Source organism: Cyanistes caeruleus, chromosome 9, assembly GCF_971803275.1.
Source record: "Cyanistes caeruleus chromosome 9, bCyaCae1.hap1.1, whole genome shotgun sequence".
Classification (NCBI taxonomy): domain Eukaryota; kingdom Metazoa; phylum Chordata; class Aves; order Passeriformes; family Paridae; genus Cyanistes; species Cyanistes caeruleus.
In genome coordinates, this window is record NC_141709.1 from 27,124,756 (window position 1) to 27,143,891 (window position 19,136).

General features: G+C 42.2%; 1 long non-coding RNA gene across 1 annotated transcript; it reads left to right on the forward strand.

Moving 5' to 3' along the window:
* Positions 1–18,308: 18,308 nt before the first annotated feature.
* Positions 18,309–18,877, forward strand: LOC147651730 (uncharacterized). The gene is made up of 2 exons (XR_015273769.1): positions 18,309–18,560; positions 18,707–18,877. It is a non-coding gene; the product is annotated as an uncharacterized LOC147651730 (long non-coding RNA).
* Positions 18,878–19,136: the final 259 nt, after the last annotated feature.

A 19,136-nucleotide genomic window follows, 5' to 3' on the forward strand; every position in this document is an offset into this window, starting at 1 on the left:
GGGAGGAAGCATTAACTGCTGGACAATGCACAAAACCATTTGCTTCTGACACCACCTCAAAGCAGAGATTTGGAACAACCAAGACACTTTCTACTATCATCAGTGTGAAATATTAATCTCATTTAAATCCACTGATCCTTCTGTTAAGATTTCTGCCCTGAGTGTGTTTTGGGACACATACAAACAGAGCAGCTCCTGGGAAAGTCACTGCAGAATAACTCAATAAGCTTATCAAGATTCTGAGTCAGGGCTTTTGCTGGATTGTTTGTCCATAAAAAGGGTTGATGGTCAAACTGAGAGGGGGTGTTTCCTCAGCTTGGACTGTATCATCTGTTCTTAGTGAGCATCTTTAGATCCTTCCCTTGCTGAGACAGTTGTATTTCAATATTTTACATCAACAGACTGGGAAGCAAATCAGTCCTCACACCTTCCCTGGTACTGCTGGCAAGTCCATCTGAACTTCATGAAGAGATATTGTACTTGAAGGAGTTTCCTAGATCACTTTTAGAAATTCAAGTGGAGCTACAGATTGAATGTTACCAGCTTCATAACTCAGTGAAGAGTCACCACTGATACAAAGTGTGTTACTGCAAGAGCAGAGGGACTTGTCCAACATTGAATCTTTATTGTGTGATGCTTCATGTACCACAGCTGACCCCAGACCCTGAGCAGCCACTGTTTGTTGGGCACCTGGATCATGTGGGACATGCCTGTGTTGGCCAAAGGAAGAGAACAGATCTGTCCAAAGCCATAAACAAAGTCAGTTACAAAAGAAAGGTTTGAACTGCAACTCACTAAATTCCCACCTCAATAGAACAGTCCCTTGGACTGATGCTGCCATTCCCAAGCATCATGCAACAGCATGAACCATTTGTGACCTATCATAGGCAGACGGGGATAAGGAATAAATACACCAAGGACTCCGCAGTAGTAAAACTGACCTAAGATGAAATAGTTTAAAAGGGTGTGTGCTATTGGTGTTGGTATGTCTCAGCATTTGTGTCATCCATGGATTGCTTGGCAGGAGAAGCCATCTTTTCCTCTGGACACAGTAATATTTGGGAGTCTGTGTGGGCACGAAGGAGTCATCAGTGTTCTTGATGAAAATAAAAGAAGACCATAATTATTTGTATGGGTGCAAGGAAGATGTTATGTAGCAGCTGGCAAAGAAGCCCCATCTCCAATGGCAGTGGTGGATCAGGGAAAGCCCTAAGCTTGTCCTTATGTCTATCACTCAGAATAAATGGTAATGCAGACAGCATGGGCTGGGCAATTCTTTCCCCTCAGTCCCTTACAGCAGAGGTCTGAGTGCAGAGGTCACTTTCTGTGGTTAATAGCTGTAGATGGATTTCTCTTCCCTGAATTTGTCCAGTCCCTTTCTGTACCTGTCTGCATTTATGTCAGATTCCTTCTGCTCCAGTCTGGGCTTCTGTCCTGTCTCCTAGTGGTGAATCACCCTCCTCTTTTGCAGAGGGTTTCATTCAACACAGAGTTTCATTTCCCTGAGCTGCCACAATGGCATAAGCCTTAAAGGAAAAAAACCATGATTTTTAAAAAGAGAGGAGGAAGAGTAAGAAACTTGAACTGGAGAAGTAATGATATGATTTAACAATCAGCAGCTTTTCCCTATTTGGTGTCCCAAAAATTTTAGGAGTAGATGAAAACCACAGCATGCAGGTGATCAAACGGAGTACTTTGCCTCCTAAATCAATATAAGGAAGAAGGACTAGCTGGCATTTGTCACGCCCGCCAATTTGGTTGAAGTGGAATTTGAACCACGCTGCTGGAGATATTGGACAGTTTTCTTTCATCTGGTTGTGGGTCGTGTCACATGGTCACCATATGTGTTGTTCCCCAGCACGCACACACACACCTCTCACTCTGCACAGCTGTCAAAACAAACATCAGCTGCCTTTTTTCAATCCAGGAGAGTTTCAGCTCTGGAAGCAGTGGAAACCCCTTTTCTAACAGGATTTCACATTGCAGATTATCTTTAATCCAATTCATCTCTGACTGATACACTTTTTGGAAGCCTGTGACCCATCTGCAGAGTTTGCTAGATGGAAAATTCTGTCAGCTGTGCTGAAACTGCCTTCTCTGCTGGGCTGTAATAACAAGGAAAATCCTGTAATGATCTTCCTTAACCATTGAAGAACTTTGTTGTGGTCATGAATAAATCTGAATTTATGGCAGAAGCATTAGGTTGTATACAAGGAATAGATTTTACAGGACCTATTGAAGTCATGCATATTAAATTGGACTCCTCTCATTTCTTCTAGAAATGAATGCCAGAAAAGTATGTTTTTGTTGTTGCTGTTTTTAAAGTAATGCTTAGCCTTAGGATTGCACCCAAACCCCAGAAAGCCCAAGGCAAAATGTTCTGTCACAATGCAAAGAAATGGAGATCTCTCTAACCCATCAGACAGAGGAGCCAGTCACAAACTGCTGTCTTGTCCTAGTATCTCAGGATCAGTGCCACAGCACAGTACCCCAAAAAGAAACCTGACCCAAAAACCGAAAAATACTGTGGCTGGAAGTTTCTAGTCATGTTGCAGCCCATGCCTGGGCTGATGGATGAGGTAAGATGCTGTTGGGCAGGAACAGAAGTGGTCTGTGCTGTTGAGCAGTGGCCACAGTAACTCTGCTTATAGCCCACTGGCTGAGTTCAGGGGCAGGGTTTCTTTGCTTCATTCCTTACTGGTGTTTCCAGACTGGGTATGGGATTCCTCCTACCTTCAGTGGGCTTGTGAGTAAAACCACAGCAGCTGTGGGAGTGCTGGAGAAAGAAGCAGTGCCTGTAAATGACACATTTCCCTCTGCCTGATACCCCACCTCCTGTTTTCCAGCAAGGTATTCAAGTAGGAGGCAGGGAAGGCAGAAGCATTTGTCCTGAGATGCCACAGTCCCTTTCAAATCTTCTAAAGGCCAGAATTTTCTTTATGTTTGTTTTATCCCTGTTGCCATTTAACACTGACTGTTCCTTCTTTAGCCACATTTAGCCTCCTTTAACAGAAGGAAAGGAACCTCCTGTTAAGTTAAAATGCCATGCAAACACCCTTGCTTATAGCCATGTTTTAATGCCATCCTTATGACCACAAAATTTTAGACTTCTGGTAGTAGAGATTACTTTTGTCTCTGACACTGTTCATTCCCTTCGTCTTCTAATGGAGGTGAATTCTCTGAGAGCAGTGGAGTCCTTGCTTTGGTAGGTTTTATAAAAATTATTTATGGGGTTTGTGTGTGCAGGAGGGTGTATACATATGTGCTGATTTATGTTTGCTTTAGAAGAGAACCTCCAGTTCAAAACCACCCAAAACTGCTGACTTCCAAAAACAGCATGTAATCAATGGATGTCCTCAGGGTTTGGAAGGGATGAGGAGCGAGGGTCCTTGGCAACAGGGCTGAACTCATGCTGCTGGATTTTGTATTACTACTTCTGTTTGTCTAAAAGGGAAGCCCAAAAACTTCAGACGAGCTCTAGCACTGAGCAAGCTGCTGTACAAACCCATCCCAAGCAGAGATAACTGTGCCCAGATGAGCTGGAAACATGATAGGGACATCTACCTTTTTACTAGTTCATTGTAGCTTGACTTCAGAGATTTTCTTGCAACCCACAATCATATTTCTACTTAAATTTTTGTTTTCTTTAGAATGAAATAAGATAGCAGTGGGTAAAAACAGTGAACATTTTAAAATGAAAATGTGTTTTGAAAAAAGAAAAAGTTCTTCCATAGAAAACAAATACTGAAAAATATAAACTCTAACAGAGAGAATAATGGCATAAGGGAATTCAGCAGCTTATTGCAGAACTATGCTAACAACCTAAGAATTCAATTTTTAACAACCACAGCATTTAGACTTCAACAGACACTCTTGGTGTGATTATTTATCCTGCTTCTTACAATCTCAGGGACTACGGGAGTCTTCCAGAGGGTAAAAGTTTCTCCTGTAGAGTAAATCACAGGCAAGGCAGGCAATACCATTTATACTGGAGGAGCAGAAGCTCAGAGACATTAAAGGTGAGACATCTGAAAGTGCTCAAACAATGCCCCCTTTGAAATATTCTTTGACACCCTCAGAGTTAGGACAAGTAACATACCCTTTGAAGATACCACTTAAAAAGCTTTCCAAAATCTGCTGGTAATTTGAACCCCTTCTGTCCCTATCTCAGAGTCCAGAATCCATCCCTTCCCTCTCTAACAGCGTCATCAAGGCAGGACCTACTTTCTCTGTACCATTCCCAAGGCCATGGCCCACAGCACTACACTCTACTGCCCTCTAAAAAGCCCAGTAAGGTTTTTCTTCAGAGCAAGGTTTAGGATCCTTGGGCCAGCGGGTCTGTTATCCCTTTTGCAGCATTGGGCAGCAAGATACTCCAGGGTGGTGGCTGGAGGATGGTGGGGCTCAGCCCTGCTGACACAGAGGCCTCCAGCTGGCAGCAGCTCAGAACCAACATACTTGGTTTTGTGTAATTACCCCTTCTTTCCAGGGATAGCTCAAAGCTGGAATGGCATGGGAAGCCTTCTTCCCCTGGCTGCCTCCCTCCCCCAGCCCATCTGAGGAGGGCTTCACATTCTTTGGTTGCTAAAGTGCTGTGTTGATGTGTGTGTGCAGATATTCCTGTGCTAACAGATATGTCAGGAAAGGAACCTCCTGTTAAGTTAAAATGCAACCAGGAGAGGCTTCCCTGCAAGATTGCATATGTTTTCCTTAAGATAAGGCTTTAGAGGGATAATATCATTCCCTGCAAAAAGATTTTTCAGCTCCCATGACACCTGAAGCAAACAAATGTCTTGTGGCTCAGCATTGATTGATGCAACATTAAAAGCAATTTGATATCCTCTCCTAGGCTAAAAGGAAGGAGCCTTCTCACATGCTGTATCGAGGGACTCACAATGAAGGAGTTTTCTTCTAGACCTGGGATTCGTTCTGCTGTCTTCCATTAATGTATGTTTGCTGATGTGGAGGGAGTTGCACCACTGAGAACATAAAGAGAATGAAGCTTTCTGTTGTGACAAGACCTGGAGGAATAGGAGGTGAAAAATGTTCCCTAAAAGAATTGAAAATTTCCTTCAGACACAGAGAAATCACTTCCATTTCAATCTTCTACTCCTTTTCCCTTCACTGAATGTTAGTAGTATCCGACATCTGTTTATCTCCTGTCTTCATCTTACCCTTTCATCCACTCCATGCTCCCAGGCTTGACTTGTTGCTCCTTTGTGGGAAGAGAGCCTGAGGCACACATTCTTCTCCATCCTCATATCACTGCTGCATTTGAAGATATGGTCCCATGCCAATTCATCTGTTTCTATGGATATACAAAGTGTCTGGAAATGGCCTTCAACTCCTAAAGCTTACTTGTGTACCTTGCTCCCTACACTGCTCTTGTTCCTATCACCATGAAGAACTTGTGTTCTGCTTTCCTGAACTTTACAGTCCCTGGAAGTCACTTGGTTATCTAGACAGAAAAGATCATTGAGTTCTCTCAGATGACGCCCACAACTCTTTCTGTATTAAAGGATCTGGCCAAAGCATCATTCCTTGGTGAAGGAGCACCTCTGCTTAATTAAATGTTTGATTAAATAATGGAACTCCTTGCCAAATGATTCCATAGAAGTGAAAGCTTTGTATAAGGGCAAAAAAAATGGGCAAAATTCATGGAAGAAAAATCCACCAAATCTTTTTATATCCAAAGTCATTATCACTAGCTCCAGAGTCACCTGAGCTTGTATTTGGAGACATGTTTTAGAAAATCAGGACAGTGTTTGCTTTGTTCCATGACTGCTGGGTAGCTATCTGTACATGGGTGCCGTGGGTGAAAGCATGTAGTGGTAGATTGGCATCAGGCCTGAGCAACTCCAGGTACAATACCCACTTGCAGTTCCTTTTGCAATAATCCTGCCCAAATCCTGCTCTTGTTCTCTTTACCCCACCGACTTTCAATCTCGTCTGTCAGTGTGTTGCAAGAATCTTCTTTCCCTACAGCCTCCTTCTAGCTTTCTGCTTCTGCTTTTCTTCTTTCCTTCCCACTCAATCTCTCCCCCACATCATGCTTAATAGTTGGGGGAGAAAACAGTTCCTTATCATGTAAATCTGCAAAACCTCTTAGGGTTCAAGACAATTTACATCACAGAGACCGTGCACCTTAAAGCAATCCCGAGCCCTCCGGGGGGAGCTCACGGAGGAAGTTACTCATTTTGTGGTTCACTCAGTTTGCCCAATGATTTCACATTTCAATCCACAGTTTGCTAACCTCTCCTTTGGAAACGCTGATGAAAATCTTGTGGAGTTCAGTTAGGGGTTTCTGGATTGTAGTTCCTGCAGGTGACTTTTACTTTTCAGGCTGTTTGGCTGCTCCTTTTCCCCGGGGGCGTGTTCGTGCCTCCCCAAAGGGCAGTTGTGCAACACGGGCTGCAGTGATTTCCAGTGTCTGCACTCACTCAGCCAGGGCTGCATTCAGGCCCGAGGTGCAGGACACTCCTCGTTGATTGCCAGGGAAGCCAATCCTTTCCTGCAGTTGCAATGCCGCCGAGGGGGGCTGATAAAAATCACTGCATTGTTCTGCCCTGGGAACCCTAAGGACATTGTGCTGGGGAGGAGCTTGTGAAGGTATCTTTTACCAGTGAGCAAAGCTAAAATAAAAGAGCTGTGGAAGCCTCTGCCCAAAGTTCAAATTGAAGCTTGTTTTCATCCTGCTTTATTTTGGAGGCAATTAAATGTTTGCTTTTGATTTCTTGCTGTTCATGATAGTAGGGGATGAGGAGAGGGTCAGTCAGTTAAATGTACACTTGAGCCCTCTCTACTCCCTTTTATTTTCTTTATGCTTTCATTTTCTTGCCTAATTTGTGGCAGTAGCTTTCTGGAACTAGATTTATTTTATTTTCTTTATTTCTCTATTCTCTATTCTCTTTATTTCTCTATTATTTTCTCAGGGTACAGAATGGACCTCTAAAATTTTCTCAGAGGAGCTAATACCTGTTGATGTTGATTCAAACCTACTTTTAAAATGTTACCAGTTCTTAATGGATATTCAGTTATATTTCTTCTTCTAAACACAGATAATTTTTCTTCAGCTGATTAGAAAAAAAGAATAATACAAAAATAAAATAATAATAAAAATAAAATAAAAGATAAAAAAATAATAAATAATAAATAATGAATAATAAATAATAAATAAATAATAAATAATAAAAATAAAATAAAAAGTAATACAGACATCAGTCATTACATTTAGGACAGTTTTCACCTGAAATATCTTACAGCTGGAGATCAGGATACCAGTTCTTTACCCTACTCATAGTGTGCATATTAGATCTATCGGAGAGTCTACCAGGAATTCAGCTACTAAACATTTGAGAAGAGTAATATAGCATTTGAAGACCTTTTCAAGAATAGCCATTTCACAGGGAAGGTCTGGAACACTTTGTTCGGGAAAATTGTACTCACTGAAAACTTCCAAGGGTTCAAAGGGCGACTGGACAAGTACATAGGAAAAAAAATATCTACAAAGAACTATTAAATACAAAGCAACTAAGCCTGGTTCAGGGAATCCTTGCAGGCTGGGGGGTTTCAGAAGTGTTGCTGTATATGTTCTCTGTTCTTATTCTTTCCCTCAAGGTGCCTGTTGTTCCAGTTTAGAACTGTCACCCTTCACTCCCATCCCTACAAAACCTACAATGATACTTTACAAAGGAAGTTTAAAGAAGAGATTGAGGAGAAATAACCAACTACAGAGATAATAAAATAAAGAATGGGTCAAAATACAATTTTTTTTAAAAAGCCCCAGGAACAGGAATGCAGATAAGGATGCTGAAGGGGGCACTTATGCAGCACCAATCATTCCCTGACATTGTCCAAGGAGTTATCAACAGTCTAAGACTGGAGATGGGTGGGACTTCATAGAAAACACTGGTCTGACAAGGAGACTCTTCTGTGCCCATACTGCTGAGCTCATTGTCACAAATATTTCATGAGATTCCAGACTTCAAACCCATTTTACTGAAGGGGAGATGTGGCTGTAGGACACTGTGACTGAATAACCTATTTCAACCTCACGACTCATAAATTGTTTTTTGCCTTGTGGTTTTGTTGGGGTTTTTCTCTTCTTTTCCTAGAGGATGAGCTTTTGTCTGATACCTGTTCAAAAATGATTTAACTTCAGTTTAGTTAAGACAAACCTCATCCTATACTTGTCCAAAACTGGTTCCTGAATTAAAGATCCCTTATTCTGAACATATTCATATGTGATATACGTTACAGACATCCCTTAGCCTTGACCAGGAGCCTCATTATTGGCAGGAGAAGTCTACGGGCTTTCAGGGAGCCATTTTCAGAAGAAAATAATAATAAATTAAATAAGCACACAATAAATCTTATTATGTGCTTAATGTCTTTTTTGTCCATCTGCCTGCATCCTGGGTTTGAAAACACAGCCCTGAATGTCTTTATGTGGCCTTTTTTGATGTGTACTGCTGACCTGTGAGCCTCACCTCTTGCAATGAAGGGGTGCCTGCACCTGCACTCCTGGCAGACCTGTTCTGTTGGTGAGGGAAGGCAGAGGGAAGGGACCAGACCTTGCAGAGGCAGCTGGTTTATCCCAGCACTGGTTCAGTGGGGCAGCTTTGCAGGCAGTGGGGCATGACCCAGATGGAGAGACCCATGGCTCTACTGCAAGGCTGGGAGGAGGATGAGTGTTCCTTGCACTCAGTCGAGCCAGCACTGGAGATGAGCTGTGTGAGAGGCTGCTGGGGGATGCAGCTGGGCCATGCTGGTCTGAAGGCAGTGCCTGTGGCTCTGGTGGGCTGGGAACAAAAGGATGCGCTGAGCATGGATAAATCAGCAAAGCAAGGCTAACCTGCCTTCCCTTTCCACCCATGCTTGAGAGTCTGTAGCTCAGTGAAAACATGAAAACTCCTGACTGAGGCCAAAGCAAAATGAGTGGAAACAGGGGATGCAATGGAAGGCGGATGAGTCATCTCTTTTGAGGGATATCGTAGAGTGCTGGTTCCCAACATGGAATACCAGCAGCAAGTTGAATTGGACAAGTCTTCCAAATCATAAATGTAAGTTCTGAATGGCAGTAAAGTGTTGCTGGGTGTGCAGAGAATGTATTGCAGGTGAGGATGATGTCCACATCTGACTGCTCTCTTCATATCTGGGCACTGACGAGCAGCTCATAAGAGGCTGTAATGCCTGTCCACTACTGCTTTAAAATTAGGAATACTGTGTTGTTTCCCATTGTCCTCAATTAACCCTATATGCAAAAAAAAGGTAGAGCTTTTCAGGATACAGGTAGGAACAGCCTAAATGGAAAAGAAATCAACAAAACCAAATTAGAAATAGAGAGCTTTGGAATTTCAGCCAAGTTCCAGAGAAATCCCTGGCAAAAGTTTGGTATTGGCTCCCTTAGAAAGGTCTGAATATCTTGAAGTAGAAAAGTCTGAAAAAGTAATCCAGAACATCTTGGTGCAGAGCAAGGTGACAGAATGAAGGATGCGTCACTGTAATTACTTCATCAAAGTGCTTTCAAATGACTGTGGCCTTTGTTGCACTTCCAAAGCCAAAGGAGGGATTAGGACCTCTGCTTGGATGTGCAGCAGAAGTTTCTCCCCTGCAGATCCATTATATGGAGACTGCACTTCTATATGAGGGCTGAGGAAAGGTCAGCCCAATGCCAGGCGAGATTCTCCCAGCCAGAGGGAGCAAAACCAAGCCCTCTCATGTGAGAAGCTGAGTTACGCAACAGGCACCTGTGAGAAGGTACTGAAATTGAATCCCTGAGACTTTTGCTTATTGCCCTTAGAAAAACACTTGTGTTGGAAGGCTCCGCATTTAATTGCTGGGGAAACTTGATCAGAGCAGAAAGGAGATTCCCAGCCTCTGGCTAAACTGTTGGCTTTACTCAGTGGTTTCTATCAGCCATATGCTTCTCAGAAAGTTCCTTTCAGGTGCATCTTTCCTGAAAGATTAAATGCCTCTTTGCAGATTACAGTGGTGGGGATTAATTGCCCCCTGAGGCAGAACAACTGATCTCTTAGGCCATGTGCACAGAATGCAAACCATGTATAAAGCAGGAAGCAGCGAGGGTTTGCTACACAAAACCATTGGGAAACATATTGTTCAAGGATAATCTAATCTCTTAAGGAAGAGAAATAGGGAAGGAGTGCAGAGCAAAGTCTGTCCTAGGCAATAAGAAATAAGTGGTCTTAGAAAGACATCCGAATTCCAATTGCTGCAGGAATTTGGGCTTAATCCAATTCCACTAAAGTTGATTGAAAACTTGTGAACATTGCATCCTCCATGCTGCAAGAAGTGAAGAGCTGTTTGAAAGATGGGAGACAAGTGAGAGTAAAGGTTGGTGAAAATAAGAGAGAAGACTTAGAAAGAAGAAGAGAGAACTGAGAAAGTTTTCAAACTTGAGGAGACTTGAAGGGTCTGGAATTGAGGATACCAGTTTGGACAGCTACCAAGAGAGAGTGACTGCCTAAATATTTTGATCATAATCTTGCTTCTGAGTCTGGTGTGACTTCTCTCCCTTTCCCAAATTTATTAAGGTTTACTGAGAGCAACTTCCTAGATCCCATCTGTTAACTGGCCACATCCACTTTAGTGCAAACCCTCGTGCAGCTCTGTGTAGTATTTCAGCTGTGGTAGGTGCTTCAGGTGCCCTTTCCCATTGGGTGCATCAGGCTGTTGCAGGGTGGGACTGTCTGAGCCCCTGCACCCCATCAGAGGTGGAGCTGAGCACAGAAAAGACTTTGCCTGAAGGACAGAGATCCATGGGCAGGAAGATGGGAGCAGATGTGTTAGATGATATCAAGAGTTCACTCCCAGATTAAATAAACCACCATGATAATACAGCAGGAGCTGTGGTTCTGGCAGACAGCTCACTTCTCACATGACACTGAGTCACTTCGGGGGTTGTTTTCTTCCTGTTCATTTACCTCTCATTTAGCGCTGCCAGTGAGTAAATAGTGAAATGGGATTCTCAGGGTGTGATCTTTACAAAGGCCACTGAAACACTTCCTCCAGAGAGCCCTGGTTGGAGACAACTGGGGCTAGAGCCGGAGGAAGTGTCCTGTTTGAACTTTTTGGTGAAAAATGCGGATTCAGTGACACCAAACTGTAAATTAATTTCATTCTCTGTTGCAGAAGGGGAAAGAAAGAGAAGTCAAAACAGTTCTTTTTGTTTCCAAATTGAATGCTTGTGTTTTCACATGTGAAGAGACTTTTCATGTCAAAGATTATTTTTTATTTCTTGTTTGAAATCTTGCAATGGAAAAGAAAATATTTTAGCTGATTTTCCCCCCATTTCATCAGATACTTGAGAAAGTAATTTCAGATCAAGCCAACATTTTATTTCAATATTTAATTTGGAAGAGGCAGGAAACTGAAATACCCACCATTCCAACAGTTCAGATTAGAATGCAAATATTCTATTTCCATGGAGCTCCCACTCCTCATCGCAGGAGTCCAGAGCCCTCTGCACATTTACTGGGGAGGACAGGATAAGCACCTGGCCAGTGCACTGAAAAATGAGTGTCTGGTGCCCTCTACGGGTCCATCAAACCGGTGGGCCTGAGTCTGACCCCCGAATTCCAGTTTTTATGCCTGAAAATCAGATTTAGGAATTAAACAGGTTACTCCTCTAAACAAGAAAAATCTATGAATTATTTGAAAGTTCTTCTTGAAATAAAACTTGCAACTGAGTTTTAAAAATGTGTTTTTCACCCTGGAATGCAGGATGATTTTTTTTTTTTTGGAAGACAAGAGATAAAAAAATTAAATTATTGTCTCTTAATCAGGTTTAATATGGTATGAATGAAATGAGACGGGTCTCTCACAGGCGAGCAAGTCAACAGGGTCTTTCACAGGACATTTCTCTTAAATCAAGCCTGTATAGAAGGTGCAAAGTCCCTTTATCTGCATGCCTGAGCTGGCTTAATTTCCTCAGTTTGGTCAGAGCGAGTGACAAACCCGAGTTTCCAAGCAGGCTGTGCCCAGGGGCAGCCTTTTGTATTCAGCAGCTGGAGTCGGTGTGTCTGTGCTGGCTGTGGTCCCCAAGAGCTGCTTCAACTGACAGTGTAGAACAGCTCTGGCTTGCAGTAAAATACTCGAGGCAGAGGGAACTGAGGGATACTGAGGGACTCCTAAGGGATTTTTTGCAAATCAGTTTACAAAGGTGCCAGAAATAACATGGAGTGCTGGCTGGGATGAGGGCAATTTTTGGGACTGAGACTTCCTGTGCAGTGCTGATAAAATAAACTCTACTTACCTTTCCCTGCTTCCATACACCGATGTGGCTCGTTACAAAGTTCATCTCTCCCTTCCTTCTCATTTATTTCCTCCACTGGACATGGAGCTGGCACGGGAAATTTAATGGGCAAACTGGAAAACTGATGATCTCTATGCTCAGATCTGGCAAAGCCCAAATTACGAGCAAGTATAAAATCTTCTCTGTTCAGGTATTGAATTATGGGTCTAAGACCTGTGAATCTCACTGGTTGCCAGCCTCATTCAGGGTCTGTGGGACCACCAGGCTCTTCCAAAACATGTGTTGTGGAAAGATAATGAATAGGAAGCTAAGGGGCAGAGTGTGGACCTGAGCCTGGGCAGGAGAAGGGACAAGACAGCAATAGTGGTGGGCCCAGTGTCTCTTGCAGACAGAGGGTTCCCTGCAGACAAGGGTTCATGGTGGCTGCTTTTTCCTGAGCTGTAGCAAACCTTTCACAGCAAAGTGACCCAAGTCCCCAAGCTCTTGATGGCATCTAAGCTCTGTCAGCATGTGGGAATCCCGTTGAATTTCCGTGGCTGCAGCCCATCTTCATGTTGCCAGCAGCAACTTCCCATCATCCCATGCTTTGCCAGCACCAGTCCTGAATGGAAGAGATTGTATATTCACCTAGAATTGAATTTTTTTAATTTGACAGAAAGCAAGAGAGGTGCATATAGAGTCAAACTTACAGGGCCTGATTGATTTGAAAAGAGAGGGAAGGGGAAAAAGCCTTAGGTGCGGTTTACCTTGTAAAGTATGTGTTTCCCTGCTGGTAAGGTATGTATATGAGTTTCCCTCCAATTCAAAGCAAGCTCTGTTCATCTCTTAAGCTCCTGTGTTGCCAGGATGGGCACATTAGGAGGGAGCAATCCATTCTGTGAGAGGAAGCAAGGAAGAACGAGGCTGCAACGTGCAGCTGACCAGAGACATTTCCCTGTGGCAGGTTACTGGGTCAGATGGTGCTGCTCAGCACTGGGCTTCTTCAGCAAAGCACAGCCCTCAGAGCCTGGGATGGTTTGCAAATGATTTAATCAGATCCTTCATGTGTCACTGACTGATGGATCCCACCTTCTGCTGACCCGAATCATACAAGAATTCACCACTTCCTGTGGTAGTTTGTCCTAAGATTAATCATCCTCTTCGTTCAAAATGTGTCTTTTATTTCTCAGTTTCTGGCTTTGCCTCTCAGGCACAGACTGTAACTATGCCTTTCTCTGCTGCCTGAAAGGGTCTATTCACCTGAGGTGTTCTCACTGGGTGAAGATTTTTTTTTTTTCTTTTTCTAATTGACTCATCTCAATACATTTTGATAACCAATCAGGGAGTAAATTAATTGTTAAGGAGGGTTTTGTCTATCCCTTTACTTCTATTGCGTTCTACCCTCCCCAAAAAAACTCTCAAAACTGATATGCATTTTAATTATTCACACAAGAATTGGTCTTGGTATTGTACCAAGACCACATAAAGAGAGAACCACCTGCTATCTGTTCCTCTGTGGATCTAGTCAGGTAAAAATGATATATTTAGTTTCTTTAAGTGATATATTTAGTTTCTTTCTGTTTTGTCAGTGCATCCTCTCTAGACTCTTCTACAGATCTCAAATAACTAAGCTTTGCCTAAAACATGCCTTTATTGATGTGTTGTTATGGCACTTTGTATGTGGAATGTTACATTGTGCACAATTAAATATATACCTGGAATTTGCACATTGCATTTGTCAACCATCTCCCCAACTGAGTGCAGGTTTGCTTATCAAACTCTCTTTTCCTTAAAAACTTTTATGGAAAACATTAGTTTTATTTTCAGACTTCTGTTCTTTCTTTGCTTTTCAGCTGAATCATCTATCAACTTCCCCATTATTTTTGCCTGAACTGATTTCAGGCTCCCTGGATGAAAATTGGCAGGGTGAGCCACTTTTTCTTTGCTAAACTCCCCCTGTGTTTACCATGTCAGTCCTCTTGAATTTCTTAGCTTTTTAGGACTTAGCTTTAATCGTGTACTGACATTTGGCTATGGTATGTGCACATAGACCAGACAAGAGGTGAATCCTTCTCCATATTGCTGTGCTCCTTCTGAAGTGTTCCAAATCCAGAGCTAAATATTTTTATATTTATATAAAAACATATATATGCAGAATATTTTTTTCTTTTCTCAGTTGTTTGTTATCAGCAATTTTACACTCTGCAGTCAGGTAACAGACAATTGTTAGAAATTCTGTTATCACAGTCTTACCTTAAGCATTTGGCTTTGGCTTCCAATCTGCCAGCAGTAATTTTCCTGATATCTTCTGCCTCCTTTATCAGTTACCTGCAGTTCACAGCTTCTAACTGATATTTAATGATGATATTCTCTCTTCTAAAAATGGCTTCATGTAGCTATTTCTATTACTGCTGGGTTTTTCTCTGAATTTGGCTTTTAGCCAAAACTGGCCTTGTTCCTTGATTGGGAAATTAGTGGTTTATTAAAATATAAATAAATAGAGAGGAGGAGGTGGTTAATGATGCAAAAATTGGCTGAAATAGTGATCCCCTTAAAAAATAAATCCTGTGCCAAGAAAAATATGTAGAGTCAGGTCAGAAAGACCCAGTCTCAATAACTGTGTTAAGAGAATGGAAACATGTAGAGATAAGAAGTTACTGCACATCCCAGGTTGTTTAGGGAATAGCTTAATAAACATAAGCCTTTGATGGGAGGCAGTGAAAACACAGAGGAAAGCAGCACAGTTCACCTTCAAGTTCAACAAAAGAATTGCAAATGTCTCAGTTGTAACAACTGATCTGTTCTGGGCCTGTCATACCCAAAGTGGACCTTCTTGTCAGATTTTTACTTTTATTTTAATAATGCAAATCAGCTATACAGGTTTATAAAAAGTTCATCTTGTTTGGCAAACCTGTATTTTTTTTATCAGAGTATTTTGATTTTAGGGAAGTGTAAAATCCCAGTGTCTTACAATGAAACCTGCTTAGGTAATCAATGCAAAGTTGTTTTGGAAAGAGGTACTGCTGCTGGGCTGAAAATGCTCCCTATGGGAGCAATGAAAACAAACAGCTTTAAGATGCAGGCAGGGCTTTTCGTGGGTCACCAAAGAGATCAATGTAGATCCAGGTTCTTGACTTGCAGAGCTGATTTTAAAAGTAACAAAAAAAATGTTCAAGATCATTATGTGTTCTTGGTCATGAATTTTGCTTCAGTCTTCAGCTGGGAGATGGGATCATGGCTGGTAAACACAGACATGTGTTACTAAAAAGAAAAATAACACAGAAGGGAGAGAAGCAGACAAGCAAGGAAGCAGGGCTGTGGAGAAAATAAATCTGAGACCAATCAATTTAGTAGGAAAGGTAGGGAAAATAAACATATGCAGAAGCAAGACTGGTGGAAACATAGGAGTGTTTCCAGAGGGATCATTCTGGAACATAAAATGATCCAATGGGATGCAAAGAAAACCCCCATAATTAAAATTTTTGAGGCTGCTTGTGCAAAAGGCATCATCTTATGGAGTAAGGATGCAATCAGCTCCTCTGATCTTGAAAGTTTTTCCTGAGCTTGACAATTCTATGAATCTGTTGTGGTTATATCTGGCATTGTGACCAAACACTGAATTCCCAATATTGTCAAATTTGAGATAGCTCAGAGAAGAGGAAGGAAAAAAACTATTAAAGGAGCAAATTTGTCTTTTTACATGACTAATAGCCCATGCTGAGTCCAGCAGGGTTACTGTGTGTTCACACCCTGAGTGACTGAGACCATAGCCTGCGGATCTCCTCTCCTCCTGAGTCTTTAGTTCATGCACAGAAGACATCTCTAGGCCCATTTAACTGTTCCTCTCTGTCCTGGGCCAGTGTTACAGTCAGTGAACCTCCAGTCCACAGCAATACAGAAATATAGGCAACAAAGACTATTCCATGGGATAGTTTCCTGATAGCATGATGTGTTCAGGGGATGGATGTTCCTGGAAATGAAGGGGTAAGGAGTAAATTCCATCATTAAAATGGCATGGTAAGGATTTTGAGTTAACAGGATAGGTTGGGGGATATGTTCCCTCTACTTCAGTAAGCTGTGCCTTGGCACTGCTCAGTCTGCAGGTCCCTAGAGAGGCTGGTGGTTTGTACTCCCTGACTGCTGCACAAAGGCTGGAGAGTCAGTATGGAGTGGCCTTATAAGCAGGAAACAAGACTGAGTTTTATAATCCCCCAAGACAGTAAATACTTACTTCTGAACTACACCTGCTTTCCTGATTTTGTTACATCTGATTGCTTGTTCACACTGCACTGCATCATTACTCTTAGCCTGGGACAGCTGGGGATGGTCTTCTGTCCTAGCCAAAGTTGTCAACATTGTGCCCCACAGCTGATGTATGCCTCAAGCAGGGGTTTACAGAATTTCTTCAGAGTCTTTCAACTCTACTGTGTCAGAGCAGGCCATCAGAGATGGCTTTGAATTTGCTGCTAACTGACATATGAACAGATTTTCTGAAGAGCAGAGGAGGATTTGGCAACACTCTGGGATCTCAGTCATGGAGATCTCATCATGCCCTTCTGTTGGAGCCAAGACTCAGAGGCATTGCAAGAAGGATTGACCAGACCACTTGCTATGACAGCTATAAATTGTCCTGTCTTTTCAGGCAGACAAAAGAGCAGTGACAACTGTATTGTAGGCATTTGCTTTTGTGTGCAGTCGGATGTTGCCTTCATTCCAGACACACTGAATTCATCTCCCCAGGGCTGCCCTGGCTGGTGCTCTGCACTCATGCCTTTCCAAGGCAGCACTTGCCAGGGTAGCAGTTTCTTTACCCATGTCAGTACAACATTGTCAACTGCCTTTATACGCTTGCCACCAAGACCTTTCTTCCCCTGCTGCTGGCATTCAGCCTCCTTAAGCAACTAGTAATGATCAGAACATTTCTGAGCGTATGTAAAACCAACAAATGATTGTTGGAAGATGACAGATTGCAGGGCAGCAGCTCTGTGATTTTTTGTCCCATGAGAATGGCTGCAATGGAGCAGACCACAGTTCCATCAATCCCAGGGTTCTGTTTCCAGTCTTGGCTCAGAGAAGAGAACTACTGAAGGATGTGAGAAGAAGGTTGAGTGTGCAATACATCTCTCCCTAATGCATTCCTGACCTCCAGTTGTTATCATTTTGATCTTGCTAAGGAAGGCACGGGCTGGTGGCAGCCTCTGTGGGTTTCTATAAAGTTGTTCACCCTCCCTTTGAGTCTCTGTAAATTCCCAGTGTCCACAATGCCTCGTAGTTCATCTGTCTTCTGTAATCAGAGACACTTTTCTTGAGCTTTTTCTCTTTGCCTCTAATAATGACATTTACTGTCCTTTAGTGTTTGTAGTGTAGTACTCCACTGGCTAACAAGTCTGAGTAACACACCAGCGATGTGCACCTGCATAGAAATCTACTCTGGGGTATCGGTGTTTACCCCTGCAGTTCACCCATCCAAATTGACTTTGTATTTGCTAAGTGATACTTGCTGCCTATAAGAGATCTGCAAGACACTTGTGTAGCACTCTCCTAGTGACCACAGTCACTCTCCAGCTTCAGATATGCCTCAAATATTCCCTCTTTGCTGATTCTCTCTGCAGAGTGCATCACTCTGAAAGGAAATAAATCAGAAGAGCTCCCCAGGGCTGTGCTGGAACACCAGAAAGAGAACTGCACAAGGCATTGTCTCTTTTTTCTTTTTTTTTTTCCTGTGTAATCTTGAGAACACTTTGTAATTTTCTTTCAAACAAACAAGGAGAAATGAATGGCAGTTAGGAATATTGTGTAAAACATTTTGTTGATTGAAGCATTCATGGCAAGAGGTAGGACCTATAACTGTCTTTTCAGTAGGAAATTTTCACCAGCAGTTTTCTGAATCACTTTCCTGACTTATCATTAAAGAAACAGAGTAACATATCTTTACCTCAGCTGTGTGGACATGGTGGATCTTTGCCAAGCTGTATGTGTTGGGAATCTAGGCCAACTTTTTTTATCATTAGGTATCAGTTACTTGTGGCCTTGAATGAATAGGTCATGCTAGAAATAGACCTTTTTCATGAAGAAAACATTTTTGTTTCATGGCCTGTAGATGTATTGGTCTATTCAGGGGGCTTTCACAAGAAGTTCAAGGAAGTACAGTACAACACAAGCAATAGAAGCAGTGGGAGGACTGACATTTATCTACAAAGTCTGTCAAGTGACAATGAATATATGTCTGTTTGGGACTCATGGAAACACAGCTTGTGCTAGTCTACCTAATAATATTTTAGATGTGGGCTGTGGAGTTCAATCCGAGGTACATTTACTGTTTTATTGTCTTTCATGATCACAGTGCAGCTGTACTCTTGTGTCTGTGTGTGTCTGTGTGTGTGTGTGTGTAGGGCCTATAATTTTTCTAGAAAGAAATACTTAATTTAATGAATCCCATCATCTTCTTTATAGGCAGCATCCTCGTGGTTTGTTCAGATGTCGTTTTCAGTCCTGAAGGTCTTATTTGTTCATTCAGCTGGATTTCTCCAAGCAATACAGTATTGGAAATTTGAGCTCTGCTGTGATAAGCATATGATGTCACTTATTTTCCCTGATTAAAGGACTGCAATTCTCATGATTTGATTTCTGGAGTGTATAATACATTTAAAATTCACTTTTAGGGTCAAAGTCTTAGATGGTATAAAATGATGAGGCTATGTTATCTTACATATATAATAGACAGCCAGGAAATGCCAGATAAATGCAGCACTGACAACTAAAATAACAATAATTCCATGAGGTTTAGGCCTCCTTTTAATCCACAGCACTAGTCCAACATTTTACTGACATTTTTCAAAGCCATATGGGTCTCATTTTCTTCTCACATATCCCTGCTCACGTA